Source organism: Castor canadensis, chromosome 8 (assembly GCF_047511655.1).
Source record: "Castor canadensis chromosome 8, mCasCan1.hap1v2, whole genome shotgun sequence".
Lineage (NCBI taxonomy): Eukaryota > Metazoa > Chordata > Mammalia > Rodentia > Castoridae > Castor > Castor canadensis.
In genome coordinates, this window is record NC_133393.1 from 108920910 (window position 1) to 108930616 (window position 9707).

The following is a 9707-nucleotide window of genomic DNA, read 5'->3' on the forward strand; positions in this document are numbered from 1 at the left end:
TTTTCTGGATTGTGCTAAACCTATTCACTCAAGACAGAATCACATCAGTCATGATCCTAGATAGGAAACAGCAGAAACCAGCTGTATTGGTTTGCTGGGGCTCTTGTAACAAAGAACCACAGAACTTATTGTCTCAGTTATGGAGGACAGGCCTAAAGTTAAAGTGTCAGCAGAGTCATATCCCTGTGAAGACACTCGGGCTGGATCTCTTATCAGGCCTCTCGTCTAGCTTCTGGCAGTTTCTTGGTTTACGGAATATAACTGCAATCCCTATGCTCTGTCCAGCGTGTGTGTGTGTGTGTGTGTGTGTGTGTGTGTGTGAGAGAGAGAGAGAGAGAGAGAGAGACACTATATCCAATTTTCCCTCTTTTATAAGGACAGCAGTTATACTGCATTAGATGCCTGCTTTACTCCAATATGACTTTATTTTAAACTTAACTAATACATACATCTTCAACAACCCAAACAAGGCCACAGTCTGAGATAACTGGGGGTTAGGATTTTGGAAGACACAGTTCAACCCATTACACCAACCTTTTTTTTTTTTTTTTCGGTACTGGGGTTTGAACTCAGGGCATACACCTTGAGCCACTCCAAGGTGGCTCTTTTTGTGTGTGTTGGATTTTTCGAGATAGGGTCTCTCGAGCTATTTGCCCAGACTGGCTTCGAACCTTGATCCTTCTGATCTCTGACTCCTAAGTAGCTAAGATTACAGGCATGAGCCACCAGTGCCCAACTCATAATACTAACCTTCTATAAAGATTTAGAAGGAAAACCTATTGAAAGAATATTGGCTCAAAGTATCATTGAAAAGAACCAGATTGGGATGTGGGCAGGTCCCGGGGAGAGCTGGACATACTAGAACCACAGTCAAAGGCATGTCCCAAACCAGCCCAACAGGAACATCTGACCTCTGTGGGACACAGGGCAACCACAGCCTGCACTGCCCCACAATCTTGGAGTTACAATGCTATAACTTCCAACCATCTTCAGCTCCCAATCCTAGAATGGATTTTTCTGAGATCCTGGCTTTCATATCACTGACTCCCAGTATAAGTTTATAACAAGCCTGTGTCCTAGCTGCACTGGAGGCTGGAAAAGCAAGTATGTGGAGTTTTGCTTTAGTAGTGGGAGAGGAAGTGCTGCCTCCTATCAACACACATACAAGAACATAGGGCAGGGGTTCATAGACTAAGCACTCAAAAGGAATAACACATCTCTACTCCAAAGGATGTTTATTACTTCTACTCTTGTTCATGAGAACCCTATTATTTGGGTCATACTGTCCAAACTAACCTGGAACTTTTGGGCTCAAGCAATCCTCCTGCCTCATCCTCTGGAGTAACTCAGACTGTAGGTATGTGCCACCAACTCCCACAGAAAATTACATTTTTTACTGTACAACCCTGTCATTTTCTCTAGGGACCACTTGACTTGGGGTAAACTCCAGCAACTTTTCCACACCAAAGAGTAAGGATGCTGTTAATGGTCACTATGTGTCTTCTGTTGGTTGAGTGGCTCAGCAACTTTCAGAGAAGATGGGGTCACAAGATTCAGATTTATGGGGCATATGGGGGATTATAAACTCTTCATTCCTTCAAAGGTGTTCTGTTGTTCCTAGTTCTCCATTAAAATTTTCTGTGGTAAAAGTTATCAAACAAGTTCAGCCTGTATTGCCTCAGTGAAAACCAGAATCTCAGGCGAAGAATTAGGCCTTGGGGCTGAGAGTGTAGGTCAGTGGTAGAGCACGTGCAAGGCCTGGGGTTAGATTCCCAGTGTGTGAATTGGGCCGTCTTTGAACTTAGCCTTAGATAATTAAGTAACTGCTCTCAACAGGGCATTAAGCCACTGAAATTTCTTAAATATTTGGTTGTCTCTAAGGGCAGGATCAGATTTCGGTTCTGCTTATGTCATCCCGTTACATTACTCCTGGGGGGGTGGAGGTGGAGACCTACTAGGGTTTATCTGAGTAACACAAAGAAGGTCAATGTTAGTCTATCAATATGATCTTACCATATTCACAGATTATAGTAGAAAAGTCACATGCTCATCTATAGATGTATAAGATATCAGTAGACAAAAAACTGATCACTCATCCATATTTTTTAAAAATCTCAGAAAAATGAACAGGAGGAAATTTTTATAATGTGATAAAGAGCATCTACCTAAAACTCACAATAAGCATCCAGCTTTAAAAGTATTTTCATAAAAGTCAGGAATAAGAAAAAGAAGCCCACAATCATTGCTACTATTCCACACACACACACACACACAAATCATTTTAATGGTTATAAGAAAATGAAAAGAGGGAAAAATAAGAAAGGAAGGGGGCTGGTGGGGGAGCTCAGTGGTAGAGTGCTTATCTTGCAGCAAGGTCCTAGATTTCGTTCCTATCACCAGACAAAAAAAAGTGAAAAGAAAAAAGAAAGTCTGTATTTTCCTTTTTTGCAGCACTGGGGCTTGAACTCAGGGCCTCACGCTTGCTAGGAAGGCACTCTTACCACTTGAGCCACTCCGCCAGCAAAAAAAAAAAAAAAAAAAAAGGAAAGGACAAGTTGACAATTTTTGCATATGATACACACACACACACATTTTGGTGGTGTGAACTCAGGGCTTCATGCTTGTGAGGCAGGCACTCTACTGCTTGAGCCATGCTTCCAGTCCTGCATGTAACATTATTATCTACATATAAAAACAATATCTACTGAAAAAAACTTACATATATAACAACATTTAGTGGTATTGCTGGCTATACGATCAAAATAACAAAACTCAATAATTGTTCCATATGTCAGCAACAACCAAGCCAAAAAACAGAAAAAAGCTATAATTTAAAATAGCAATGCTGGCTGGAACCATAGCCAGAGGTAGAGTTCTTGCCTAACATGCACAAGGTCCTTGGTTTACTTCCTAACACTGCAAAAGAAAAAAAGTTACAAAGCACCTGGGTAAAAAACTTAACCAAAGATATAAGAGATTTGAGGAGCTGGACGTGGTGGTACAAAAATGTAATCCAGTACTTGGGATTCAGGAGGATATTGGCAGGAGAATCACCAGTTCAAGGCCAGCCTTGGCTACATAGTGAGATCTTGTCTCAATCCTCCCCTCAAATATAAATAAAAATAAATAAATAATAAAAAGAACTTTAAGGAAAAAAATGACAAAATATTATTAAAAGAAATGAGAGAGGTATAGCTCACAGCATGTGAGAAGTTCTGGGTTCAATCACCCATATCAACAAAACAAAACAAAAACAATCATTAAAAGATGTCAAGGTAGACCTTAAAACATGGAGTAATGTAGCTAGGCACAAGTGGCTCACACTTGTAATCCTAGCTACTTAGGAGGTTGAGATAGAGAGAATCAAGGTTCAAGGCCAGCCTAGGCAAACAGTTCAAGAGACCCTATCTCCAAAATAACCAGAGCAAAATGACTGGAGTTGTGGCTCAGGTGGTAAAGCATCTGCTTTCTAAGTGAGAAGTCCTGAGTTCAAACCCTGGTCCCATCAAAAAAAAAAAAAAAGAAAAAAACCACCAAAAAAAAAATCCCAAACCAAAAACTCAAAACAAATACCAAAGACAAATGGAGTAACATAACATGTTCTTATGTGGGAAGAACTTGTACTGAAAAGACATCAAAATAATTTATAGATCCAATGTAATTTGAATCAAAAGTTCAATAGGGTGCTCACTTCAGAAGTATAAATATTAAAATTAGAATGCTATAACAATTAGTATAGCCCCTGTGCAAGGATGACAAGCAAATTCATGAAGCATTTCATATTTTTGCCACCAAGAGACAGAAAAAGCAGAAGAACATTAAACAGTGGAATTTTATCACCTTTGATGAGGTTGTCAACATTGCCTGACAGATGTAGCACAGATCGTTAACCAGAGGACTTTCAGGAATCACTGCAATCTCTGGGCTGCAAAGTGGATGGACAGAATCCTCATCCTCATGACATCATAGATAACATCAACAGTGGTGCAGAGGAATGTTTAACTGGCTAAGAAGGACAAGAGAAACTATTTCAATAAAAGATCATCTTATGACAAAACAAATTAAAATAAAAACCCCAATAGGGTTCTTTCTATGAATTAGAAAAACTGATTCTAAAAGTAACACCCAAGAGCCACAACTAGTGAAAAAGATAGGTGAACTTACCCTGTTAGACATCTCACCTTACTATGAGGCTAACACTCTGTGTCCAACAATTTTCCTACTGTTTATAAATTCATAAATCTATAATCAATGCATAAAAATACTCAGCAGATAAGATTAATCAAACTTATTATGATTACTTCAAGAGAGGGAGCAGAATGGGGTTAAGAACAGTGGAATTTCAACTTTTTTGTAACGTTTCATTTAAAAAATATATTTAAAACAGAAATGACATGTGAATTCTGGACAGTGGTTACTATGGATGTGAATTGTACTGGGAATATTACTGCATATTTTACTTTAATTTTGGCTGCTGCATATTTTAAACAACCACATACACAAAAAGCTAGGTGATTAGTTTTTCAAAATAAAAATGAAATTTTTGTTTATATTCATTTTTTGCTGGGCTTTTGTTTTTTTTTTTTGGCAGTACAGAGGTTTGAACTCTGGCCTCTTGCTTGCTAGCTAGGTGCTCTACAACTTGAGCTGTTCCACCAGCCCATATTTTGTTTTTAATTAATGGTTACCTGCAGGTGTTTGGAAAGACATGGAATTTGAACTACTTCCGTAATTTTATAATTTGTCTTTTTTTTAGTGGTACTGGGGATTGAAGTCAGGGCCTCATGCTTGCTAGGCAGTAGCTCTACCACTTGAGACACTCTGCATTGAGATAAATCTTTTTTTTTTAAATGTGGTACTGGAGTCTGAACTTGGGGCCTCATGCTTACTAGGCAGGCACTGTACTGCTTGAGCCATTCCGCCAGATCCCTGAGAAAAATCTTGCTTATTTGTCACCACGTTTTAATGATTAGTCAGCTGGCATTAATAAAGTTAAGTATAAAGTCCAGGATAAATCTAATGTGGATATATTTGCAGTGTTTATATCCAGGAGAATACTCAAAACTATAAAGACACTTGAGGTGTCGCCCTCTCTTGGTAGGAAGGTGGGCATTAAGAATAATGCTAATGGAAAAAACATGCAAACTATAAAAAACAACAACAAAAAACTCAATGCTGTTAGAAGTAAACATAAGTTTGCCCCAAGAAAAGGTGAGCACAACAAAGGGCAAAGTGACAAAGTGTTATAGAAGTTTCCTTCAGATTCAAACTTGGTGGCTCTAATCTATACTTTTTCTGAGCTGGGTGAGTACACATGGTCCTGTGGTCTAGCAACCCCTAAGCATTAGACAATGGACTGAGTACCCAAAATGGGTGCTCCTATTATTTTAAGACATGGAAGCCAGGCATGGTAGCTCACGTCTATAATCCTAGCTGCTTGGGAGGCTGAGATTGGGAGGATCCAGGTTCAAGTTCAGCCCAGAGGCAAATAGTTTGTGAGACACCATCTCAACCAATAGTTAGGTGCAGTGGTATGTACCTATCATTCCAATGAGGACAGGGAGCATAAATAGAAGGATCCTAGGCCAAGTTGGCCTGGGCAAAGTGAGACCCTATCTCCAAAATATCCTGAGCAAAAAGGGCTGGAGGCTGGTTCCAGCAGTAGAGGACCTGCGTAGCATTGTAGATAAGACCTGAGTTTGAAATTCCAGTACTGCTAAAAAACCAACTAAACAAAACCAAAAACAACATCAACAAAAAAATCCATGGAGATGGAGATGTTATCTAGGACTGCTTCAAACAACAGGTAAGTTTTAGGACTTCCTTTTGTCAGATATGCCTTACGTCCTTCTCTCAACCCATTCAAGGAGCGCTGAAGTTTCTTAACATCTCAAAGGGGAAAGCAGATACACAGTCTCTTTATGTCTCCCTGTTCATTTTTTCTTCTTTTTTTCTGGTGGTATGGAGTTTGAACTCAGAGCCTTGCACTTGAGCAGTCTACCACTTGAACCACACCCCCAGCCCTATGTCTCCCTGTTCTTACAACTTAACATCTGAAAGGATGTGGTGGAAGGGAGCTAACTGCCGTGACTTTTTATTTCCTGGTTCCAGTGTCTGAGTCTGATCCTTTTTAATACTTACTGAAAATAATGTAACTTCCCTGTCTCCTCCTCTATCTTGTCTTAAAAGGATAACCACAGAATGCAGCAAACTAGCAGCTGGTCTGCATTTTTTATTGTTGTTGTTTAAATTCAGAAGTGGGGTTTTAAGTCTTGCTAGGCAGGTGCTCTACCAATTCAGATATTCCATCAGCCCTTTTTTGTGTTGGATATTTTCAAGAACTATTTGCCCAGGCTGGCCTTGAACCACATTCTTCCTGATCTCTGCCTCCCAAGTAGTTAGGATTATAGGCATGAGTCACTGGCACCCAGCTTCCGTTTTTCTTCTTAATGGTAAAATTAAACCCATGAAAACTGCATTAGAGAAGGCATTCTCATGCCTCATTTTCTTTAACTTCTGTGATAGTATCATTACTTGACTCTGTATTTTTTTTTTTTTTTTGGCAGTACTGGGGTTTGAACCCAGGCCCTCACACTTGCTAGGTAGGTGCTCTTACTACTTGAGCCACTCCTCCAGACCTTCATTACTTTATTCTGGTTTTTGAAATACCACTGTGTAGGCCCTGGGTTGGTTGATTTTCTGTTTGTTCCTCTTATTCCTTTGCTCTTTCAAGTTTCACCTCCAGTTTGAACTTCGGTTCCACATTTTCGATACTTGAACTTTCTGTTCTGTGATGCCTCACCTAAAACTCAACAGCACCCCAACTTTTTATTCCTTCCAGTCTTATCTTTATCAATATCATCATTTTCTTTGGATGGAAATAGAGTCATCTTGCTAGGATCCATTACATTCAAAGGATGTATGATTATCTTGTTCCTCTCTGGGCCTGTGGTAGTGCTTGGCACTATAGAGGAGTTAAGTTTCCCTCTATTCTTTCAAGTTCAATAGTTTGAATCTCTGAAATAAGACCGATTACCAGGAAAAAAATGCATACAAATTTATTATGTGTAGCTGGAGAGGCATGGCTCAAATGGTAGAGCACTTGCTTAGCATGTGTGAGCCCCAGGGTTCAATCCCCAATACCACACACACACACAAAAAGTAATATACCTTAAATTGGAAAGGCTAATCCGATAAGCCAAAAAGATTCTTCTCCAAGAAAATGTCAGTAAAGGTACATAATGCCAGACTTTTTGCCACTTGAAATTTGGATAGACCTCGCAAGGCATGGGAGCCTCACAAAATATAAAACTCAAAAAAGGCCAAATGATTGAAGCCTCTATATCCTGAGCTACAGAAAGGACTAGGAACTTGGGGCTTCTGGGAGCAGGTGGCTGACAGGTTGTGCACAGCAAATAAAAGGTTGTCTTGCTATTCATATAAGAATTCAGGCAAGCACAGAGCTGCCTTCAGAATAGATGACAGATGACAGGCAATCTCAGTCTAGGCAGGGTGTTGGATGTTGTCTCTTTTCCTGTGAAACCATCTTTTCTAGATCATCTTTAGGAAGATATGGAGGCATCAGAGAATGCTACTGCTTACATCTGCTGTACACTTTACTAGTGTAGATAGATGAAAAGAAAACCTGAATAACAGCGTCAATCAGAAAAAAGAAAACCAATCTAGAAAGAGCTGGCTTGGCTGTTTTGAGCTTAATCTACTGTTAGTAAGTCCTAGTAAAATCTAAAGCAAATCACCTGTTTATATACTCCTAAAGTTGGCATCCTGCCCACTCAGTCCACAGTCCCAATGCATTTGGTTGGCATTTAAGGACACTAATGTTCTTAAAACTTTTGCTTGACTTTCAGACAAGTCAAATTGATCTATCATTACTCAAACAGTTCTCTTATATTTTTGCTTCTGGCTTTTTTTGCTAGTACTTTTCTAGTGCTCTAGAATATTGTTTTTAAGTCTTATTACCACCCTTCAAGACATTAAACATATGTGGATCCTCTCTCAGGCCTTCGTGAAGTGCCCTCTCAATCACTAATCAATTCTGTCTTTGATTTCTTAATGGCCATTCATACTTGTTCATTCACTTGGCATTTAACACTATCACTTATATTTTATGCATATATACATATACATACAGACACAAATCTGTTTGCTTGAGATAGTCTTGCTATGTAGCTGAGCCTGGCCAGAAACTGGCTATCCTGTTACCTCAACCTTCCAAATGTGGGGATTACAAGTGTGCACTGCAATGCCCAGTTTATGCTTTTAATTAACTTGCAGTCCTTACCCAAATTTTATTAGTAGCTGGGTGTGCTGACATGCCTGTAAACCCAGCTACTCAGGAGGCTGAGGCAGGACAATTGCTTGACCCCCAGGAGTTCAAGACATGTCTGAGCAGTACAGCAAGACCCTGCCTCAAACAAAACAAAGCAATCCCCTCGATTCAAATCCTGTTGTGGTCTCCTAGCGACCACAGCACCTTGCTTGCAGTCCTAATCAATCAGAGGCAGTAGTTGCTTTCCTAGCAGACTGTCCTGTCCCAAGCCTTCTCTGCTTTGTGTAATCCTGCCCCTCTGAGTCATAGCTACATTGTAGGAACAATGTAAAGAATTTACGCCTGCCTTCAGCTTTTCATGGTGACGCACTCTTTTTTAACCTGGTTGATTAATTTTTCAGCTGGCCACTGAGGGAACTTGTCCCAGGACTGGTTCGTTCTTTCTGGCTAGCATTTGTAATGGCTCAGTACAACCTCTTAGTTCAGAGATCTCTTGGATTTCAGAGTTTGGGTCTAACAGTGTTTAGGAAGACTCCTTTCTAATAGGCTGGGCAGTGGGAGGAGGGACAAACACTTTATCAAAAAGGTCTTTGTTCATTGACTAATCACATCCTGACCAGAGAAGCTGGTGTTTTGCAAAGACTACTTTTTAGCCTGCGTCAACTCTGTTCTTTATACCCTCCTTCGTTTCTGAGACAGCATCAGTAGCACTTGCCACACTGATGAAGGTGTGTCCGAATTGCGGACATAATAGACTGCTCTACTTCTTTGGCATATTTGGGATGCCTATTTTGAGAAACTAGACACTAGGGTAGCTCCTTTCGTAAAAGAAATTCACATCTACCAACAAAATCCATTACAAAGTATCAGTCAGGAAGAGGGCTGGTCTGAGATACGTTACTTGAGAGGTGGGTCTGCATAAGCCCCTTTTCACCATCTCCTAACTTGGGCGCCCTCATCACCGCAAGACTTTACTCCTTTTCTGTAGCTCGGGATGCGACATAAGCCTTGAGAGAAGGTTGGTAAACAACCAACTAGAACATCTGTATGCAAGGTGTGTAAGTCAAGGTCACTTACTATTTTTAAACTTAAAAAAAGTCTTGAAATAACTCATTTGTATACAATTCCAGCAGCTGGCAGCGTGGGCTTAAAATAGCAAACAGCTGTTAATTTTGGTTTCTTTTTGGTACAGGAACTTGCCTACAGTTTCTGCCGCGGTTGGAGATGTAAACACATCCCGTACAAAAATAGGACAACAGCTTCAAGGCTTCCGAGCGCCCGGCGCCAGAAGACACCAGGCGGGCGCTGCTCCAGACGAACCCCTCCCTTTCCGCAGGGCCGCTGCCCCAACCGCGCGCGCCGGGCCCCGAACCCCTCCGCAGCAGCGGCGGCCGACTAAATCCGTCCACGATTGGTC

At 40.6% G+C, this 9707-nt stretch overlaps 1 non-coding gene across 1 annotated transcript; it reads left to right on the top strand.

The window, feature by feature from the left end:
- The first annotated feature begins 3683 nt into the window (after positions 1-3683).
- Positions 3684-3787, top strand: LOC141410532 (U6 spliceosomal RNA). The gene has a single exon (XR_012435385.1). It is a non-coding gene; the product is annotated as a U6 spliceosomal RNA (small nuclear RNA).
- The last annotated feature ends 5920 nt before the right edge of the window (positions 3788-9707 follow it).